This window comes from Alligator mississippiensis, chromosome 1, assembly GCF_030867095.1.
Source record: "Alligator mississippiensis isolate rAllMis1 chromosome 1, rAllMis1, whole genome shotgun sequence".
NCBI lineage: Eukaryota > Metazoa > Chordata > Crocodylia > Alligatoridae > Alligator > Alligator mississippiensis.
The window spans coordinates 479,346,866-479,368,660 of NC_081824.1; the positions used below are offsets into that span (position 1 = coordinate 479,346,866).

At 54.3% G+C, this 21,795-nt stretch overlaps 1 pseudogene; it reads right to left on the reverse strand.

Annotated features, from left to right (window-relative positions):
- Positions 1-4,709: 4,709 nt before the first annotated feature.
- LOC132249501 (E3 ubiquitin-protein ligase TRIM39-like) lies at positions 4,710-18,364 on the reverse strand (annotated as a pseudogene).
- Positions 18,365-21,795: the final 3,431 nt, after the last annotated feature.

Below are 21,795 nucleotides of genomic sequence, written 5' to 3' on the forward strand. Positions count from 1 at the left end.
CATTGGTGTGTTGACTGAAACCTAACGAGGACGGCTCATATCAACGTGGTTAACTGGTGGATCCTGGATCTTACTAGCATCCATGGCAAGCCAGGCAGCTTCTCCCACAGTCCCGAGTTGTCTTTTCCAGGCATCCCAGGTGTTTCACTCCAGCGCTCTCCCAGGCATGTCTGCAATGCAGCTGTGTCCTCCGTGCAGAAGTTGGCAGCTATTTCTAAATCACTCATTATGGGGCACTGTACAATGACCTTTTATCTGTCAAATTAAATGGATGCTGTATAATTCATTGCCATATTTAATTCAGGAATCCCTTTCAGCATTTTTTTAAATTTATCCTAACTGAGTATGAACTCTGAAGCATCTTACCCCTTCTTCAATCCATGGAAGAAATGCCAGCCGTCTGCTGCAAACATTGACCATGTGGCACACAGAGGAACAACTGCAAAACACACTTTTTTGTTGCCATGTTCACATTTGAAGCCATTCTTGGCAGCTTTGCTCCAGACCCTGGATTTGGCCATGTCAGGATTCACGGATAGAGCCTCTGTGTTCAAAGACGATGCCTTCCCCGCTCTGCGCACCGAATGGGGAAGTCTGCCCACCTTTTATGTTTTTTTTTATCATTTCATATGTGTTTTCTGAAGTACAGGTGATGACTTTAGTCCGTGTTGACTCTTCTACAGGGTCTGTGCCAGGGAAAGACCTAATCGTGGACCATTAGAGAAAGAAAAGATCTGCTCGTTGTAGGTCTCGTCCGATCTCAATGCAGTCTTGCTCCACGTAAGAGTGCAACACCTGTAAACTGTTATATTCTCATGTAAGGACTTTTTCCCAGTGGCTTTTCTCCTGAGCACCACGGCTAGAAAAAAAGACAATAATCCCACGCTGTGCCCTCCCAGGAGTCGTGCTGCGCTCTGCTCACATCGCACAGGTTTCCCTTTGAACGCAGCGTGCTTCCTGGAGCTCCTCGGGGAAGGCAGTATTGCATCTGCATGTCGTCTAACTCATTTGTGACAGCAAAGTACAGAGAAACAAGGTACAGTAATGTGCTGTTCATGTCAGTATTTTGTGTAGCACACGGGAAATGTTGGGGGAAGCCTTTCAAAGAGTGGTGTTCAAATGAGCCTGTCCTTTGTAGAGCACGCTCCCTTTAATGCTGCTCTTCCTTTCTTTATTTCTAACCCCGTGCTCCTTTTAATTCATCTACTCCCCTTCTCTTTCATCGCACTCATTCTCATTCTCATTACAGAACAAGCAAGAGCAACAAATCCAGTTTTAAAGTATTGGCATGTCACGTATGAGCAATAGTACACACATCCTCCTCCTCCCCCCCTCCACGTCTGCCTCGTCTTTTTTGGTGGGAAGCTCCTGGGGGCTTTCCCCTGCGTCCAGACAGCCCCGAGGTTCAGGGCCTCGTGCTGAGCGGTGTCTTCAGGCTGCTGGAAACCGTGTCCATGAGAAGCAGACCTGTGTGGCTGTCCCTCAAGTTGTTTAGCTTTTGTACTGAACATTTACCTGCATTTTACCAGTCTTCCAAATATTACTCGAATTCCATTGATTTATTTTTTCCAGATTTAGGATGTGGGCAATGAATGATGCCAGGAAGGGAGCTTACATTGTCTCTGTGGAGAATAAAAATGAACGTTTCTAAGGGAAAGTCAGTCCCCAGCTCCGTAGTTTGGTATAGAAAAAGCAGAGCTCGAATGGCATTCTCCGTAGCGTGTTAGGTTAAATCTCAGTATAGTAACTGAGAGCACAGGATTAATTACTTTTGTTTTAATTTTAAATTAGATGATGGCATTGCTACCGTCCCTCCTGGCATGGCTAGTGATGCTGGTGGAGAACGGCGCGCGGTGTCTCTGCTGTCAGCCGTTGGAAAGCGGGGGCTGCTGGTTGTAGCAGGGAGAGCAGACAGGGACAAGGTCTCGTGTTGGTGGAAATGAGCCCTAATGCTCGAAATGCCTTGGAGTACGGGGACCAATTTCAAGATAAACACAGCCACGGAGCAGTAGCTCTCTTCAGACATGACAGTAAGGTTTAGCTTCTCTCCACTGGCTATCATTGTTAGTGGGGTTTTGTTAACTCTCTACTAACGATTGATTTTAAATGGACGTGCCAACGATGGGCTTAGGGAAGGGAGAGCTGTTGTCCTCCCAACGCCTGGTCCAGCGCTTGCTGCGTTACATTAGCTCGTTTGTGGCACAGCGGTCTCTTAGGAAAGCGGTGGCCCAATGCAGATGCACAGGCTTTAGTCTTTACACCGACAAACTCACTTCTCGTCTCCCCCAAGTACTCTGGTGTCAGTATTGTCTGTGATACAAATGCAGTGTGTGTATCGGCAGTTCATACAAACAGCTCGTTTGTCTTTGCTGCAATCCCTTGCCCTTGATCAACGGCTGGTCTGTCTTTCTCTAAATGTCTGTAGGATCTGAGACAAAAACCAAACCCCCCCTGAAGTGATTAGAAACCTGGATGAGGGATTTGGAAGAGAGATACGGAAAGGCTCCTCATCGATTCATTCTGTATTTCCGAAGCAATGTAAAACCTCCTTGTCTGGGAAGGTCTTGAGCACACAACGCTCGGCTGCCGTGTCGCACAGTGGGTTGTTTTACGTTCCCCGTTGAAGTCGTGTTGCTCTCTTGTCTCTCACTTTTCTCCTCTCTTCTCCCGTGTGCCGAGTTGTCCTGTTCTTGTACGGGAGCTCCCTGCGCCTCTGGTGGGACGGGGGCATATCAATCCCATGCATAAATACGTATTTAGAGGCTCCAAATTGCTGTGTAGAGCTGGGAACATGCTGAGCTCGGACCTCTCCCAAGGACAGACCCTTGGCTGGCTTCAATTCACTGCAGGGCAGCAATGACAACGTCTCTCAGCTGAGGCTCTGCCCCTTCAGAGTAAAGCATTGTCTTTCGTTTCCTGATGTTGTCTGGAGGGAAAATGCTTGAAAACTTTTTTTCAGATTGGGCAGATGCCCAGGGCTTCTTTGGGAAGGCTTACACTGCAGTATAAGGTAAGCCATTGAAGGAACTGCTCCTTGTTGCATAAAAACACAACCAAGTGAACAAATGTGTGAGGACAAGTCTCTCGTTGCACTCTTGGTGCTGGTTAACACGTAACAAATGATGATGTTTCTCAGAGTTCACTGCCGCCTCCTTCCTGAATCTGGCAAATATGGAATAAAAACAGCAGTATAAAATAGAAAGTGCTTTGCTGTGTAGGCCTGTGCAGACTTGTTGCTACAAGTGCTGGAGCATTTTGGTGCACCTGTCTATATAGTATAGCACCAATAACCGTGGGGTAGGGGAGGCTGGGGCAGCAACTGTGCTGGCCCCAGCAGTGTTTCCTGGGGCCCCGGGGGCCTCTGGGAGCTGCAGCCTCAGCGATCCCGCAGCAGGGAGCCTGGCCATAAGCTGGAGAATAGATCGGACCAGCCAGGCTCCAGTTTTTGGGGCATGCACTGCCGCAGTGTGCACCACCCAACTTTTTTTGGTGTGGGTTTTTTGACCCTGGGAGATCTCAGGGTCAACCCCCTCCTCCCCACAAAGCTGCAAATTAGTAGTGTAGGAGGCATCTGCGTGTGTGGGGTGTGCAGCGCCACAGACTGTGCACCCCTAAGGGCTTGTCTTTGCAGCAGTCTATCGTATTGTGCTCCCGGCCTTCTTCCAGTCTTCAGGAACCTCTCCCAAGGGGCAGGAGCTCTCCAACACCCTCGCCATTGCTCATGCTGCGATGTCAGGTAACTCTTTCAGCACTCTTGGGTGCATTCCCGCCGGGCCCGCTGACTTGTGGATGTCCAGCCTCTCCCGCTGTTCCCTCGCAAGATCTGCACCAATTACATCTTTGTCTCTGGCCCAGCACAGTGGAGACGTTGGGCTGTAAAGGGGCTTTGATACCAGTTTGATCTGGAGCAGTGCTTCCCATCCAGGCGCTGTCGGCTCCTTAGCACTGGTAGGTGTGCAAACACCTCTACACTAGTCACAAAACCAACCCAAAGCTTTGAAATAGGAATCCAGCGTCAAAACCATTTTTGACCCATTGTGGCCTTTCTGAGATCTTTGCATCAGAAGAACTGCTCTATTATTTTTCAGTAGCAAAACAAGTGAAAATATAGAGCAGGCGCTTTCTGAGGGTGCCTTGAGTCGAATGACTAAAGGAAAGGGAGAACTAGTGATGTGGTCTGAGAGAGGCAGATAGCTGTGTTAGTGTGAAGTCAGACACAAGGCGGGATAGAGATGCACTTTATAGACTTAGGAGGGATCAACCCCTGGGCCATGGGCCAGATTTTGCCTGCAGAGCAAAGTCACCCACCCCACAGGTCCAGTGATTTCGTGATGTGTGACATTTTGACCTTGTTAGGACCCCCGGCAGCAGGAGAGTGAAATAGGAGACTGGACCATGTGGCCTGGGCACCAAGCAAAAAATGGTAGCGGCTGCACTGCCAGGAGCAGCGCTAGGGATGCTGTTCTCCCCTCCCTGCTGCTCCCCACCCCCAGGCACCCTGTACCCTGGGCACTCGGGCACAATGTGACGTGTGCTGGGCCTGGGACACTTGTGTCATCCGACCCACGTGAGGCCCGTGGTGCGTGGCACTGGACTCGCACACCAGAAAGCTTGATCACCACCAGACTCACTGAATCCCAGGTGCATCAGCTTTCAGGAGCAAGTGCTCACTCATCAGAGGGTGAGCAATGATGTGCAGAGAGCAGGTGTGCAATGCAGACGTGTTTATTTTAAATAAAAAAGGGAATGGAGGGAGGGCAGGGGAAAGGGGGAAAGTGCTGAGAGAGGTGAACAAAGTAACCAAGGAAAACCCCGAGGGACTGCAGGGATCTGGAAGTGAAGGATGAGAGTTTGGAGCCGGTCCCTCCCAGCGGGGTGCTGTGCGTGTGCGGATTGGGAGACGAGCCCTGGGCCAGGGCAGCAGCAGGGTCCAGGCTGGAGCAGCTCCTGTGATGGAGACCCCAGCCCTGTCCCCACCCCGGGGGCACCGAGGGGTGGCAGTCGGGGCGCGGGGAGGGGACAGTCTGTGCCCCCCGCGGGTCATGGCAGGGACAGGGCTTCCCTCAGGGCTGGGCTGGGACCGGGCACAGGGTCAGGGGAGCCGTGTTGGTGCCCCCAGCATTGAGACCAGGACTGAAGTAAGGGCGCAGGGTCCCGGAGAAGGTGTCAGTGAAAGTGAAGAGATGGGACCTGTCGGTCACGTTGTAAAATGAGACCTCGCCCCCCTCGTAGTCCAGGAAAACCCCCACCCGCCTGGGCCGCACGCGCACGGGGAGGGGGGTCCAGGGGGAGGTGAGGGCCTTGTATCCTCCATACCACAGCCACACGACCCAGTATCCATCGCGAGTTAACCATGTGACCACCCCTTCCTGCGCACAGACTCCCTGCACACGCCCAGGGCCCAGCGCGTCTTGTCTCCCACCTCCACCTCCCAGTAGCGCCTCCCGCCCGTGACCCCCTCCGAGCCCAGGACACAGGGACAAGGGTCAAATCTCTCGGGGGTGTCGGGCAGATCCTGTCGGGTGTCTCCGAGTCTCACACATTTCCGATCCTCAGACAGGACGAGTTTGGGATGAGCCGTCCCTGGGTCCAGAGTCACGTCCACTGGGGAGAGAGTCACGGGTCAGGGCCAGGGCAGGCGGTCCCCGCGATCACGGGGAATTCGCTGCATCCCAGCACTCGCGGGTCGGTCCCTGCTGGGAAATCACCGTCGCCCCGCGGGGAAATGGGGGGACAGGAAATGGGGGGACAGGAAAGCGGGACGTCCCCACCGGCCCCTTCATCCCCGGGGCATTCCCGACCTGGGCGCTGGAGCCACGAGGGGGGAGGGACATGGGGTGGGGGCAGGGCAGGCCCCAGGAGGGGGAGGGGCATGCGATGATGTCATCCCAGCAGGGCCCTGCCCTGCTCCTCCCCCACATTCACCGGGGCTGCTCTGCCCTGTGGGCACAGCACTGCAGCCAGGGCACCCCACAGCCAGCGCCTCCCCAGAGCCCAGCCCAGGGCAGGGCCGTGCATGGGGCTGGGCGCGCGGGGTGGGGAGGGGAGGGAAGGGCAGGGGGAGCACTGACAGGGGCACTAAGCACCGCAGAACAGGGCCCATTGCTGGCGAGTCTGGGGCAGTCGAGCGGGGAGGGGGCATTTCCCCACTGACTGCCCCAAACCTCTGGGCTCAGCTGCACAAGAGACATGTCCCAGCCCCCCCGCCGTGTGTCTGCTCTGGGGGTCTCCACCGGAGGAACTGCACTGGGACAAGGACACCCCGTGTACACAGGACCTGGGACACTGCTGGGACCGGGGCCGTCTGCCCCCCGAGCACTGCACAATCCCAGTCCCGTGGGCCCAGGTGCCGCACTGGCCAGCCTCCATTGTGCCAGAAGCTGCACATCCCGATGCAGTTTCCAAACACATCGCAGTGACCCAGGAGCAGAAATCCCAATGGCTCCCAACAGGACCTGGGCTCCGGGGCCACTTGGGGCCTGGGGAAATGCAGCCCTGGGAAACCACAGGAGACTCGTGCAGCACTTGTGCAAGGGCAGGCTGGGGAGGAGGAGCAGTCTGGGATGGGGTCTGTTCAGAGCACCAGTGTGAATGCACCTTCCCCCTGCTCTGTCCCCTGTTGTGAGCTGCACAACCCTACAGCCATGCCCAGGCCCCCCAGCATATACAGTGCTGGCAGGGACTGGCTCACATCCCCAGGGAGCGTCTGTGCTCTCCACCCCCCACCGCACAGCCCCTGCTCACTCTCAACAACCAGGCAGGATCAGGGCAGGGCTGGGGGATCCCTGCAGGGTGAGAGATCTCGCACCCTGATCTGGGTACAGACTGGCCCAGTGCAGGCCCTCCCCATGGTCAGTCTGGTCCAGGCTCATGTGACCCACAAGGGGATGGTGACAGGCTGGGCTTGTGCATGCAAGGCAGCCCTCGGGAGGGCAAGGTCCAATAGGCACAAGCTAGTTGAGAAAACCTTAGGATAGACATAAGAAAAACTTTTTTTCTGTATAGGTAACTACAATCTGGAGCACACTCCCAGCAGAAATCGTGTAGTGGCCATCCCAGGAGGTGTTCAAGCGAAGGCTGGAGAAGGACATCCTGGAGCTCATTTGAGCCCAGTTGCCTCCTGCCCATGACAGGGGAGTGGACTTGGTGATCTTACTGGTCCCTTCCTGTCCTTCTTTCTATGACTGTGACTGTGTGCGTGTAAGGAGTGGGACATGCTGGGTTTCATTGCAGAGCCTCTTCCATTCATGAAGGGCAGCCCAGCTGAGCTCAGCTGCACCTGGGGCCAGTCCCAGGTCCCCTCTAAGCAGCACCTGCTCTAGGGTCTGGACAGCTCCAGCCTGACCTCCCCTCCCCAGTGTCCCCCAGGGGCTGTGATCTGTGCACACCTGCTCCTACCGCACAGTGCCCCCAGAGCTTGGCCCAGGCCCCAAGGACTGCCTCCACTGTCCCCTGTCCTCACTCTTGGTAAACATTCATCCAGGGGCAGGTCCAGGCAGGGTGTCCCCGCAGGGCTGGAGATCTTACACCCCACTCTGGATGCAGACTGGCCAAGGCCAGGCTCTCCCCACACTCACCCTGACTCCAGGCTTATCTTACACACATGGGGAAGGTGACAGCTCTGGGCAAGATAAGTGAGACACCCCCAATTTCCCTGCCAAGCCTTCCCCATTCAGGAAAGCCTCAGGGCTGATCCACACCACAGACTGACCATCAAAGCCCCTTTAAGAACGGATGCATTGACTCTCCCAAACCCAGTCCCAGGTGAAACCAGCTCTGGGCTGCAGCTCTGTGTGGGCAGGACTGCACTGGCTGCTGCTTTGCACCATCACGGGCAGGAAACAGCTGCAGAGACCAGGCTGGGACCTGCCACTTGGGTCCGTGTTTGTTGCTGCCTGGAGGGGGCTGGGGGCTGCGGGTGCCTGTCTGCACTCCCAGGGCAAGGCCAGGCCTGGCTGAGGCTGACGTCTGGGCCACCTGCCCTTCCTGCTGCCTCAGGGAAGGGAACAGTCTGCCCCTCTGTGGAGCCAGAGCTGACATGGCAGACATTGGGACTGACACTCTGAAGGCATTATAAGAAATACCTGAGGCAGGAGAGAAGGTTCCCTAGGATCTGAATTCAAAGGAAGTGTCAGGGCAGGCACTGAGCTGCATCCAGGGCAGGGAGTGTGTGCAGGGGAGAAAGCCCCAGGGTGCGGGGAGTAGCAAGCAACAGGCAGGGAGAGATGGGCTGGCCATGGGGCTGGAAGATGAAGCCCGGAGCATCATGCTGTAGGGGCCAAACATAGCTGGAAAGGAGCTTTCAATGGAAAGCAGGGAACAGATACTTGCTGCCTCATCCGCCTGCACTCAGGGCCTGAGCACAGCCCTGGGAATGGGCAGGATGGCACCAAGGGCATCCCTGTGGTGGTGCTCAGCTCCCTTGGGTACTGCAGGCTGCACCACACTGCAGAGCCCAGGGACTGCAGGCTGTTGGACACTGTGGGACCTTCCCCATTGCATGCAGAGGCCCAGATTTCCCTTCAGCCCTTGCCCTTGAGTTGACAGACATGGGATCCTAGAGATTAACTCAGAGATTTAACCAGGACATTGTGTGGCAGCAACTGGGCCTGGGGTATATGGAAGAGGATAATGTCAAAGCACCGCCACTTTGCTGTCCAGCCCTGATCCTGACATTACCTCCTCTCTCCCACATCAGGAACAGGGATCCACCTGTTTGACCATTCCCTGTTTCCAACTTCCCCTGTCCCCACTGGAGTGACCCAGCCGTGCCCTACATGGAAATTACAACGGGACTTTTCCCCTTGCCCATCCAGAGACCCTCGGACATGGGCTGAGGAGACCGCTGCAGGACTGCAGAGACTCTCTGCCAAAATGACAGTCATATCCCCCGTGCTGCGTGTGCTACATCCCCCAGTGCACTCAGCACGGCTCTTGCTGCTGCCAATGACCTGACACGCACTGCGATGTACCTTTGAATTTCCTTAGCATTTCCACCATCCCTGGGACGCTGCACGGGGTCTTCAGTTCTGTGGAAACAGCTTTTGCTTCCTCAAGCTTCACATCCTTGCTCCTAAGATGAACATATCCCTAATCATCGCTCAGCCCAGCTCTTCCACATGGATATTCCTGCCACAGCCCGAGCAGAAATCTACTGGGAGGGGGAAGGGGAAGATACACACCTGTCCAAGGTCCTTTTCACATCCTAGAAAGGGAAAGATGAGGGTAATAGTGAATATTTCCTTGCTGGGCAAAACCATCTGTACCAACATTTATTGAGTTTATGACTTGTCTGTTCTATGTGCATCCATTTCTTCACTGTCTGAAAATCCCTAAGTCTGGCTCTGCCTGGTGCACTAGGATGCTGCCAAGGGGTGATGAACCATTTCTTTGCTGTCACCTCTGTCTCAGCATTACATTGCTCTGAACATTTGCATGGCTACCTCCAGATGTGCTTCCCTATCCATTTTGGCTGCTGACAGAAATGATTAAAGAAACCCAAAAAACCCTGTGCTTTACTGGAAGAGGCAGCACGTTAGTTCGTCCTTGCTCCACAGCATCTGTATAGATCATACACTTCAGCAAGGCTTTCTGGTGCTTTAATATAAATGACCAGGTTACAAAACACCTGGACACAGGAGGAGGGGTGGATGTTGTATACTTAGACTTCAGGAAGGCCTTCGATACAGTATCCCACCCCATACTGGTGAACAAGTTAAGAGGCTGTGACTTGGATGACTTCACAGTCCGGTGGGTGGCGAATTGGCTGGAGGGTCGCACCCAGAGAGTTGTGGTGGATGGGTCGGCTTCGACCTGGAAGGGTGTGGGCAGTGGGGTCCCGCAGGGCTTGGTCCTTGGACCGATACTCTTTAATGTCTTCATCAGGGACTTGGACGAGGGAGTGAAGTGTACTCTATCCAAGTTTGCAGATGACACAAAGCTATGGGGAGAAGTGGACACGCCGGAGGGCAGGGAACAGCTGCAGGCAGACCCGGACAGGTTGGACAAGTGGGCAGAAAACAACAGGATGCAATTCAACAAGGAGAAATGCAAAGTGCTGCACCTAGGGAGGAAAAATGTCCAGCACACCTACAGCCTAGGGAATGACCTGCTGGGTGGCACGGAAGTGGAAAGGGATCTCGGAGTCCTAGTGGACTCCAAGATGAACATGAGCCGGCAGTGTGACGAAGCCATCAGAAAAGCCAATGGCACTTTATAGTGCATCAGCAGATGCATGATGAACAGATCCAAGGAGGTGATACTTCCCCACTATCGGGCGCTGGTCAGACCGCAGTTGGAGTCCTGCGTGCAATTCTGGGCACCGCACTTCAAGAAGGATGCGGATAACCTGGAGAGGGTGCAGAGAAGGGCAACTCGTATGGTCAAGGGCCTGCAGACCAAGCCCTACGAGGAGAGACTAGAGAAACTGGACCTTTTCAGCCTCCGCAAGAGAAGGTTGAGAGGCGACCTTGTGGCTGCCTATAAGTTCATCACAGGGGCACAGAAGGGAATTGGTGAGTATTTATTCACCAAGGCGCCCCCGGGGGTTACAAGAAATAATGGCCACAAGCTAGCAGAGAGCAGATTTAGATTGGACATTAGGAAGAACTTCTTCACAGTTCGAGTGGCCAAGGTCTGGAACGGGCTCCCAAGGGAGGTGGTGCTCTCCCCTACCCTGGGGGTCTTCAAGAGGAGGTTAGATGAGCATCTAGCTGGGGTCATCTAGACCCAGCGCTCTTTCCTGCCTAGGCAGGGGGTCGGACTCGATGATCTCTTGAGGTCCCTTCTGACCCTAACATCTATGAATCTATGAATCTATGAAAGCGGATTCAATCAAATATTAGAGATAAGCTCCAGAAAAGCCCCACTGAAGCGCCCAATCTACACAGACATTGGGCAAGGCAGGTCCAACTAATGTGATACCTCTTCTGGGGATGCGCTGGGTTCAGTGCGTGGACACACTGAACTTACAGTACAGCCCTTTTTTATGTTCATGTCTGTAAGAAGTCTTCATGACTAATAACTTGGCACGTCTCTCAAATGAGAATTTCCTCCCAATACAACCTGGTAGACCTCTAGGATGATGGAAACTCTTGTCTGAGTCTTGGCTCAGTTTCCCCCAGTTCTGGGGTCCAGGCCGAGGGCTGCTTTGTGCCAGACGGCAGCAGCATTGAGGGGCCGGATCAGCAGCACACGCTCACCTTCAGCAGCTCAGCAGGTGTCTGCCGGCTCTTCTCCTCTATCTCCGAGATCAGCGTGCGCAGAGAGGAGCTTTGCTGGGAGAGTTGGGCTACGTTCGCCTCCAGGCTCCGCAGAGTCTCCCTCTCCTCCTCCTCCAGTCTCTGCAGAAGCCGCTGCTCCTCCTCGCTCGCAAAGCGACGCAGCTTCTCGCACTCAGACTTGATTTGTTCTCTCTGTTGCTTTACCTTGTTCTTCCAGAACAAGCACCAAAAACAAGTGTGAGCTGCGATCTCCACTTTCAACTTTGCATTGACAGAGGGAAGGTATGAAGTCAGTGTGTGCAGCCCCTTGTCACTAGCTATACTGTCACCAGATATATAATACACACATAAATATAATGATGCAATATCTAGAGAAAGCATCACACAATACTTTCACCCCATAGCAAAAGGGCTGATGGCCAAAGCAGAGATTTAGGATCTGGGGATTCTGCAAAGGCCCTGGGACTTGGAGCAAAACCCAGTGGGCCACGGGTTATCTCTGGCCAATCTGTTGATGACAGTGCTTTTGTGCCAGGCCTGGGGCTGTCCCTGGGTCGAGGATGCAGGAGGTGCTCCATGCAAAGAACTTCAAGCCTGTGTTGGCCAAGGGAGATGGATGGCAAGGACCCCAAGAGAACCCCCTTCACCAACAGGAACTCTCTCTGTAGGAGACAGGCTCCTCTGCCAGTGGCTTGCTCCCTTCCAGGGTGGGGAATGTGGAAGATCCTGAAATGACAGCCCAAGAATCAGGAAAAGCACAGACATAACAAGAGACACGTGAGGAAGGGACTGCAGGGATGAAGAACGAGCTCGCACCAGTCCCACAAAACATTACCTCTGCCCCTGTGAGAGCTGCCCCAGGCTGGGGAGCCTTGAAGCCCCTGTCCATGGGCCCAGGGCAGGGCAACAAGAACCGCCTCCCCCTTGGCCCTGGGATGGGGAACAGCAAACTCCAGAGCCCCTTTCCCTTCATGCGGGGGCACCGGGGGTGAAAGAGCACAGGGCTCCCGTTCCCCGCAGGGCAGGGTAATGCAGAGTGCCCAGCCTGCCCTGCCCCAGGGCACCGCAGGAAGGGCTCTGCACCAGTCCTCTTCTGGCTCAGTGATGCCCATCGTGATATGAGGCATTTAGGTTTCAGAGAACTGCTAGAAAAACCTCATAGAAACCCAAACACTGATGTGATGGAAATCCTGCTGCGGTGCCCAGAGCCCCTGGGACAGCTGGGAAAGGCAGAGACATGGGCTTCAGGGTGTGCAGAAAGTGAAGCAGCTCTGGGAGCAAACATGGCTCCAGCTTGCAGAGTGTGGCCCATTTTATGGGAGGTAAAGTATGTCATCCAGGCCAGCAGCAGTGACTCTGTACTCCCCTGGAAGAGTGGCAAGGAAGGGGCTAAGCTGCCAGCACCTCAGCCCAGTGTGGTCCCAGCTCTCCCCCAGACTGCAGCATCCCCCTGATGTCTAGGAAGAGCTCCCTCCATGGCACACCGCCCCTGAGGGGGCAGATCTTACAGCTGCCCCCACCCCGCACTGCCAGCTCTGCATGGGGATGAGCTCTTGAGGACACAAACTGGCACCTGCCTTCCACGCCGCGGTGCTGTCCTTCTCCTTGGACTCCATCGCCAGGGCCCTCTCCATCGCCTTCCTCAGAGGATCCAGGACTCGCTGGAGCTTCACCTGGCAGGAGAACTATCAGGTCCTTATTCCTGACCCTGACACATGCTGGGACAAGGAGGGCTTCATACGGGATCAGTAAATGTGCAAGGAAAGCAAGCAGCAGAAGCAGCCGTGTGTGGGGCTCTGGGGCCCCGGGACCAAAACCCAGCAGAGTCACTGGCCAGGACCGTGCCCAGGGCAGCGCCCATCCCCGCTCCTCTTGAGCCCTCTTTGCAGGCTCTGGCTCAGGGGCTCTGGCACCGGGTACAAGACGCAGCTGAAACTCTGCTGTGAGGGAGAAGTCACCTCAGTGCTGCTCTGCAGACACACGTAATGAGCAGGCAAAAACCTTCTGTTATTTAGCAGCAAAATAATGGCTCAACATCTCCGTCCAGCACCAGCAAATTCCAGCTGCTGCCCCTCGACAGAAGTGCATTTCCCAGAATGCCCTGCACCCACGTGCCCTGCTCCCCCACTCATCCTGATGCTGCTGCACTAAACGGGCTTGGCCAAGAAGCTCATTCAGAAACGTCCCCGAGGTGTCTGACCCTGGGGGTTCGTGCCCGTCCCTGGGATGCACAGCTTCTCACTTAGCTTGGGCCAGTTTGGGAAACAGGCTTGGTTACCGCTGGGGCAGGAGGGGTGGGCGGCTGGAAGGGGGCAGGTCTGCAGCACACAGGCTTTGCCCTGGACCAAGGCCCTGTTGCATTTCCTACACCTGGTCCATCTCCACATCCCCTCTGGTCTCCTCCAGAGGCTTGTCCCACACCAGGGCCCGGCCCCTGTGACAGAGCCAGCTCCCATCCCTGTGCCAGGCAAGAAACATTGGCAGGGCAGGGTCCGAGGGCAGACCTACTCAGAAAAGTCCAATGGGGCTGCGTGGCCACGGGAGCACCCAGAAAAAGGGTCCATGTGCTGTCGGGGACAAAGAAGCAGGTTCCCTGTTGCACACAGCCATGTCTGGAGGGAGCCAGCTCTTAATGGTCCCCGAGAGCTCCAGTGGGCTCAAAAACAAGGACCCGGCACACACGACCCCGGCAAGGGGAACGCACGGCTGGTTTTGGAAATGCTGTGCACTGCACGTGGAGACGCAGAGCTGGGACTCCCAGTCCAGCACCAGAGTCCAGTGTGGTTCCTGGGAGGACGGGAAAGCTCAGGACCAGGCCAGTGAGTGAGACCAGGCTGGAGAAGGGAACTTGGTGGTGGGAAGAAAGGTAACGGACTGGGAGTGAGCGGTGCCAGACTGTTCCTAAAATGATGGAAGGGCCCTACGAGATTGGCACTTCATGCACAAAATTAGAGAAAAAAAGCAGGACAATTAATGTAATTAGTGTGAAGGAGGAAGACTCATAAATTCAGAAATAACTAGCTGATCTTCGATTAACCAAGGGAGATTGAATTAATTGATGATTAAGTGCTTAGCCATGGATTGGGTGGGACTGTGGAATTCATCTAGAATTAAATGACGAATTCATAGATAATTAATTTATTGTTGGGGGGAATCAGTGGAGGCTGGTGACTGATCATGAAGTAACCTCCTGTGGATTAAGTGAAGCGGGGGGATTCAGTGAGAACCACTTGATCTTGTTATAGGAAAGGGGGAGTGTTGAATTCACTGATAAGGAATTGCGATGCCGTGCACCATGGGAGACAGGGAACTCCACTGAAGTTTGACTGAACTTCCATGGCTTTGGGGAATAAACAGCCAGTGAGCAGACTTGATGAATAGACTGAGGACTGACTGAAGTACCCTACGAAAGACTTGAGGGAGCAGAGCGAGTGGCAATTGCTGACTGAGCGGTTCAGGATCCCAGGGGTAAGGTAAGGCTACACATTTCAACACCAGGTTGGGCGTAGAAAGGAACAGGCTGCAGGAGTGGAAAGAGCCTGTGAAGAGGACGGTTCTCATCCAGGCAGATCTTAGGCCTCCTCTTATCATCTGACCTCTCTTCAATTTTCTTAACAACAAGGCACGGGAGGTGAGATCGAAGGGAACTGGAGGCGGAGACCTGGACAAGAGAGGTGGTGGCTGCCGCATGCTCCTACCAGAGGATGCTTTGTCCCCCCTTACCCCCACAGCCCTTCACTTGCTTTGACCTGCAGCATCCCACAGAAGCCGCACCTGTGCTGGCTCTTCTTAGGCTGAAATGCAGCATTTGAGACACCTGGGACTGGTCACTTAATTCAAACTGTGAGTGCTTGCTTATAGTCTAGGGGACTATAGTCCAGAGGAGAATTTTTTCCTGGGAAAGGGAGAGAAAAGCATTCCTAACTCTGGAGTAATGTGGATCTGGAGGCTCTGGCATCCATGCTCTGTGATCAACCAAAATCTTTCCAGCAGGAGAATCCCAGGCATGTCCTTAAACCTCAGCAGTCCTGCAGCCATTCAGTGTGGATCTGGGCCCACTGGCAATACCTCCCAGCTTAGTGTCAACCACAGACTTTATGAGCCCAGTTCGAGTCCAGTAACAAGGTCACAGACAGGATTGTTAAACAGGATTAGTCCCCTGCCCTGCACACCCCAGGGCCCTCCCGGCGCCTCCTGCTCCAGCCACATCGTTCCCATCTGCACAGATCGTGCTGCCGTCTGACTCTGAGACAGCTCCTGAGCTACCGCACAGCACAGCAATGACCCGTCCCCTCCAGGTAGGCCAGTTATAGCCCATAAGACGATGAAACGCTTCACTTAATCTAGAAAGTTGCCATACTTTTCACATACTGCACAGCCTTTCTCCTCAAAACCAGCTGCTGGAAATTGTAGTGTGCATTATATGTGAGAAATGTGGTAAGAAGAGTTTCTGCTGATCAAAAGTGAAAGTCAGATCTGCCCTGGAGCAGGAGAGGAAGCAGTTTCTGCTCCCAGGCTGCTGCTCCTCTGTTACTTGCTACAGGAAATGATCTTTTATCTTTATTCTGCCTTTCAGAAACAAGTTGTGTGTCATATCCCGACTTGTATTGTATGGAGGAAATACTATCAGCCTTCTGCATTGCCCTGTTCAGTGTGTTATGTTATCAGAGGTGCATCTCAGATTAGTCTGACACAATCTGGTTTGGAAACCCCGGTTGTGGGGGGAAGATAGAAACAGCAGAACAGCTGGTTTAACGAAGGACTTCCCAAGCACAAACACCGTACTCCGGTGCCGGTTCCAGCGTACAGTAAAGCAGCACCACAGCTGAGAAGGAAGCAGCGATGCCTCCTGCAGCAGGGACCTCTAATCCCTGCTACTTAAGAGGTCGGGAGGCAGCACCGGAGGGCTGCACCGAGGTAGGCGGCAGGGCAAAGGCCAGCTGCAGAACAACATGCACCCAGGGGCACCCAGGAGGGAGGAGGGGGCAGCAGGGAGCAGGCAGTGGCTGTGGCTCAGGGGCTGGGGTGCAGCCGGTGAGAAGAGGCTGAGGGCTGAGCTGTGTGACCAGAGAGGCCAGAGCCCCAGCCCATGACAAGCCTGGCTCCTGGGCCACCAAGGCCCATTTGGTCCTGGCTAGCTCTGCAGGTGGGACTGCTGCAGGTTGGAGATATAAGAGAGCGGGCCCGAAGCAGCCACGTAGCTGAGGATCTGCAGGAGAGGCAGGAACCTGGGGGTAGGAGGTGGCTGGGACCTGGCGGGGATCTGCAGCTGGCAGAGTACTGGAGGGTGAGGTGTTGCTGTCAGAGGCAGAAAGGAGGCCACAGCGGTGCCTGAGGGACACTCTCTAGAGGCAGGAAACAAGAGCCCCGCAGAGCCAAGGACTCAGGGGAATGAGCCCAGTTATAGGGCCAAGGAACCCAGAGTCTTGATACAGAGAGGGCTGAGACCAAGGAAGTTGGGCAAGAACTGGAGGCGTGTGGCCAGAATAAAGGTGGGTAAAGGCCAAAGGGCAGAGGCCCCTACTGAGATAAAGAACATAGAAAAAATAACACCCATGAGGCACAGGTGTGTCTGTAGGGGAGGGCAGAGGCCATGAATTTAGCCCTGGAGGTGTTTAGGGCTAGTTGGGTTTCAGCCTCAAAGCCCAGGGACTGTGGGCAGTGCGGCCCGGACCCAAATCAGGTGTGCTAGGGTGAGCCCGAGAGAAGTACCAAATATAAAGAGAGCAGCCAAAGCTCCCCAGGCCCTGCGGGCAGCCTCCGCTCATTGCCTTTAGCACGATGGTGTGTATGTATGTATGTATATATGCAGAGCTATATAGCTCTACATATATAGTTTAGTGCAAGGTGTGGAGAAATCGCACCCCTCCCCACACCCACCCTCAGTAAACTGCTCAGTAAATTGGGGGAGAGACCTCTTCTTGTCACTGAACCAAGCTCTGGGCACCCACAATTCCCTGGGTGTCGATGTGAGGAACTAACCAGAAATCTAGCGAGGAACTTGGATTGAAGTGCTCTAGTCGCGTATCAAGAGGCTAGCCAGCCTAAATTGATTTGCTCTAGGTGGGTATTCTTTCTCAATGCTGCTGTTTGTCTCCCTTATATATATACGTTTTATCTCTTGGGCCAAATCAGTTCTGAATCCTATCAACTAAGCAGAGCTTAATCATTCATGGCCATGTGGTGCTACCACCAGCAAGTACCCTCCCTTGCAGACCCCTCAGATCAGGGCTTCAGGTACTGCCAAATCCATGGCAGCCATCCTATGTGCAAGCCACAAGCCTGGAGGCCTTGGAGTTCAGATGCCCACTAATTTCAGTTCACTGAAAGCCAAAGGAACAGGCTAAAGGGAGGGCCAAGATTATACCCTATGAACATAGGTTTTGTAGCCAAGATCCTTGCACTGGGAGGCATTTGCAGACTCTCAAAGGTCACCTTCCCTGCAGTGCAAGCGATAGACATTCAGCTCAACTACAGTAAGTCGTTCACAGCCAAGGAGAAGGGGATTGCCCTTGCCCGGCAGGTACAGCCACCTGGGCTGAAACCTATCATAGTATCTCTCCTGGCAGGTAAGTGTGTGTCTGTGCAGTGGGCTTTCTCAGGTCAGTGGTGTCACCTACCTGGTAATTGCTGGCAGCCTCCTGGATGGGGAGCACTGTGTGACCCCAGTGAGCCTGGGACTCCCTGCAGATCACACAGATGGCTTCCCCATCCTCCTCACAGAAGAGCTTGAGTTTCTCCTCGTGCTCCAAGCATTGAGTGGCCATCTGCTCCTTTCCTGGTTTCAGACTCTGCTCTTTAATCTTCTCCACCAGGTTTCTGAGCTGAGTGTTGAGCCGGAAGCTCCCGATCTGGAACTCTGCTCTGCAGCTGGGACAGGGGACGGCGTCGCCTCAGCCACGGACAGCGTCCTCACAGTATTTGGTGATGCAGGCTCAGCAGAAGTTGTGCCCACACCCTATGGTCACCGGCTCCTGCAGGTGGTCCAGGCAGATGGAGCAGGTGGCCTCTTCATCCATGTCCTGTCCTGGAGGTCTGAGGCTGCACGGCCCCATCTTCTGCTGATTGTTCTTCCTGCTCTGTGCAGGCTGGGCTCATCCTGGGTGGTGCCTACCTGAGCGCAGCAGCTGATTTCCTGTAAGTCAGCTTCTAAGAACAGAGAGGAGGGGCCATGGGGGCAAAGGGAAAGTAAATGGAAGGATTAAAATGAATGGAGAGAAAGGAGCAATGAGGACAAGGGAACAATAGCAGCAGGGAGGAGAGAGGGTGGGGAGGTAGGTTGGTCACAGGCAGGGGAGCAGAGATTATTGAGAAACCACCCTGACTCTCAAACACGTAGGAAACGGTACACTCTATCAGTGCGCTCTGCAGCGTGCCTTCACCATGGTGCAGGGTTTTTTAAATGTCAATCCAATTTAATTTTCCATGCTGCAACCAGAGATTCAAAACATGAATGTCCCTGTCATTGCTCTAATTCCCACCCCTTAAGTCCCACCTTTGGCACGTCGCCTGCATGCCATTCTGCCCAGAGAGGACGACAGCTTTGGAGGCAATGCTTACGACAACAAGGACAGAAGATGATCGCAGGTTCTCATCAGGCCTGACGGAGCTACTTTGTTTTTTCTTGAACACTTCATAGATGTCATAGATTTCTAGGGCCAGAAGGGACCTTGCAGATCATCGAGTGTGACCCCCTGCTCTAGGCAGGAAAGAGCGCTGGGGTTAAACAACCTCAGCTAGGTGCCTGTCTAATGTTTTCATGGACACCCCCAAGGTAGGGGAGAGCACCACCCCCCTTGGGAGCCCATTCCATATTTTGGCAACCCTCACTGTAAAGAATGTCTTCCTGATATCCAATCTACATCTACTATCCTTCAGTTTGTGGCCATTATTTCTAGTAACCCCGAGGGTAAACAGAGTATCCCCTATTCCCTGCTGACCCTCCCCATGATGAGTTTGTAGACAACCATGAGATCACCTCTCAGCCTTCTCTTTTGGAGGCTGAAGAGATTCAGGTCTCAGTCTGTCTTTATAGGGTCTTACCTGCAGGCCCTCAACCCTACAAGTAGCCCTCCTCTGATCCTTCTGGACGCTGTACTCCAACTGTGGCCTGACTAATGCCACATAGAGGGGAAGGATCACCTCCCTAGACCTGCTCGTGATGCACCTACTAATACAAGAAAGAGTGCAGTTAGCCTTACTTATTACCTCGTCACGTTGGCGACGCATGTTCATTTTTGCGTCAACCGAGTCTCCGAGGTCCCTTTCCACTGCCCTGGTACTCAGAATGGTTCTTCCCGTCTATCCGTGTATTGGAGAGTCTTTCTCCCCAGGTGCAGCACCTTGCACTTCTTGTTAAACTGCATCCTATCCTGATCTGCCCACTTCCCCGGTCTGTCCAGATCCGCCTGGATTCACTCTCTGCCCTCCACTGTGTTTACTGTACCCCAGAGTTTGGTGTTGTCTGCGAATTTGGACAGAGTGATTTCAACCCCTCATCCAAATCACTGATGAGGATCTTGAACAGCACTGGTCCAAGGAATGAGCCCTGGGGAACACCACTTCCTACATTTCCCCAGGGAGAAACCTCCCCATCCACCACCACTCTCTGGCTGCGTCCCATAAGCCAGTTTTTCACCCACTGTACTGTGAAAAAGTCCACATCACAGCTACTCAGTTTGCTTGTGAGAATTGGGTGCGACACTGTGTCGAAAGCCTGTTTAAAGTCCAAGTAGATAACATCTATCTCCACCCCTGCATCTAAGCACTTTGTGTGTTCTAGTCATAAAAAGAGACCAGGTTAGTCAGGCAGGATCTGTCTGCTATAAACCCATGCTGGTTTCCCCTTAACGTTGATTGTGGGGGTGCCATTTCCTCTTCCCATGTCCCAAACAGCAGCAGGCTTTCATGGGTCCTCACTGGCCTTGCCCTAATTCTGGTTCTCCTTCTGAGAGTGATCAGCATCTATTTTGCTTTGGCCTTGTTCTTCTTTCATGGTTATGACCAGTCATCTGGTTTTCCCTGGTAAAAAATTCACAAAATCTCTCATTAGAAATCACAAAATTTCTAACTGAAAGCCCCTCCGAAGCCCCCTCTACCTGGTCCTGCTGGTGCCCATTACTCCCCACTGACAGGCCCTGGGTGTTGCTCATATCCCTCGCTCCCCAACCACAGCCCCCACAGCCTTCCTGGTGCCCCTCACCCCCACCCACAGCCCCTGCTCCCCCAGCCCTGCTGGAGGGGCCCCCAGCTGCCAGGATTATGGGGCCAGAGACACAGGGCTTAATATTGCATTACCCGCTGGCCCCTCACAAATGTGATCCTTTATGATTTTTTCCAAGGTCTTGCCAAGAATAGAGGTGAGGCTAACTGGCCTATAATTACCCGGGTCCTTCTTCCTCCCCTTCTTGAAAATAGGGACCACATTGGCCCTTTTCCAGTCCTCTGGGACCTGTCCTGAGTGCCACGAGTACCCAAACAGTTGTGTAAATGGTTTTGCTATGACACTGGCCAATTCCTTTCGTACCCTTGGGTGACGATCCCCGGGGCCCACCATCATAAATACGTCCAACCCCTCCAGGTGCCCCTTCACTACATCAGTGCTAACTGTAGGTGGTATTTCTCTCACGCCAGACTAAAGTCTTATTGGGAAGCATGTCTGTATCCGTGTCCAGGAACACAGATGCAAAGAAGTCATTTAAAAGCTCTGCTTTATCCATCCTGTCTTTTAGGAGTTGCCCTAGTTGTTTGTCCCAGCTCTGGTGACAGACGTACAGGCAGAAGCCTGTTGCAACCCTGTTGAGCCTAGGGACCCACAAACCCCACCAGCAGGACCCCGACCTGGACATCCAGCACAGCCAGAGGTAGGTGGGGGCCGCATCAGGGAGGGAGGGAGGGACCCCAACCCAGTCAGCTGTGGGTCAGTTGAGTTGGAGCCGAGGGGGAACACTCCCCCCCTCCCCTGGCTCCTATTGGCTCAGCCCCCAGGGAGCCACATGACCGGTCCCACCTGGCACATGAGACAGGGGAAGCGGGGGGCACTCACCTGTCCCCTTGTTCCATAGGGCAGGGACCCCCAGCCCCTAGACCAGTGCAGCGCCATCCGCGAGCCTTTCTATGCATGTGCACAGTTTATGAAGGGCCCACCGATGGCTTAGCCCCGCCCGGCTCCTACTTCACCCAGCTCCCAGGGAGCCACGTGAGCAGAGCCTCGCAAAGAGGCCACGCGAACAGGCACGCTTGTCTGCCCGGTCCATGAGTTAGTGCAGCGATTGTGCCAGTGCACCCCCAGCCACAGTAGTAGCCAGACTACCACCGGTAAAATGTGGATGGGCACACACCACACCCTGAGGGTCCCTTCGGGGTCTGCAGCCCCCCACCGGCTCCTCAGAGGCCTGCACCCAGACGGAGCCCATGGTTCTGGGCTCCACGCAGATGGAGCCTCTGGCTTTTGGCTGTGGGCGCTGCCTGACACTTTTTCATGCTCTGGGGCCCGGGAGCATGGCCACCTCCCCTTGGGGGTCTGCTCCCTACCGGGGTCTCTGGTGCGCCAGCTGCAGAAGCTCCTGGCCGC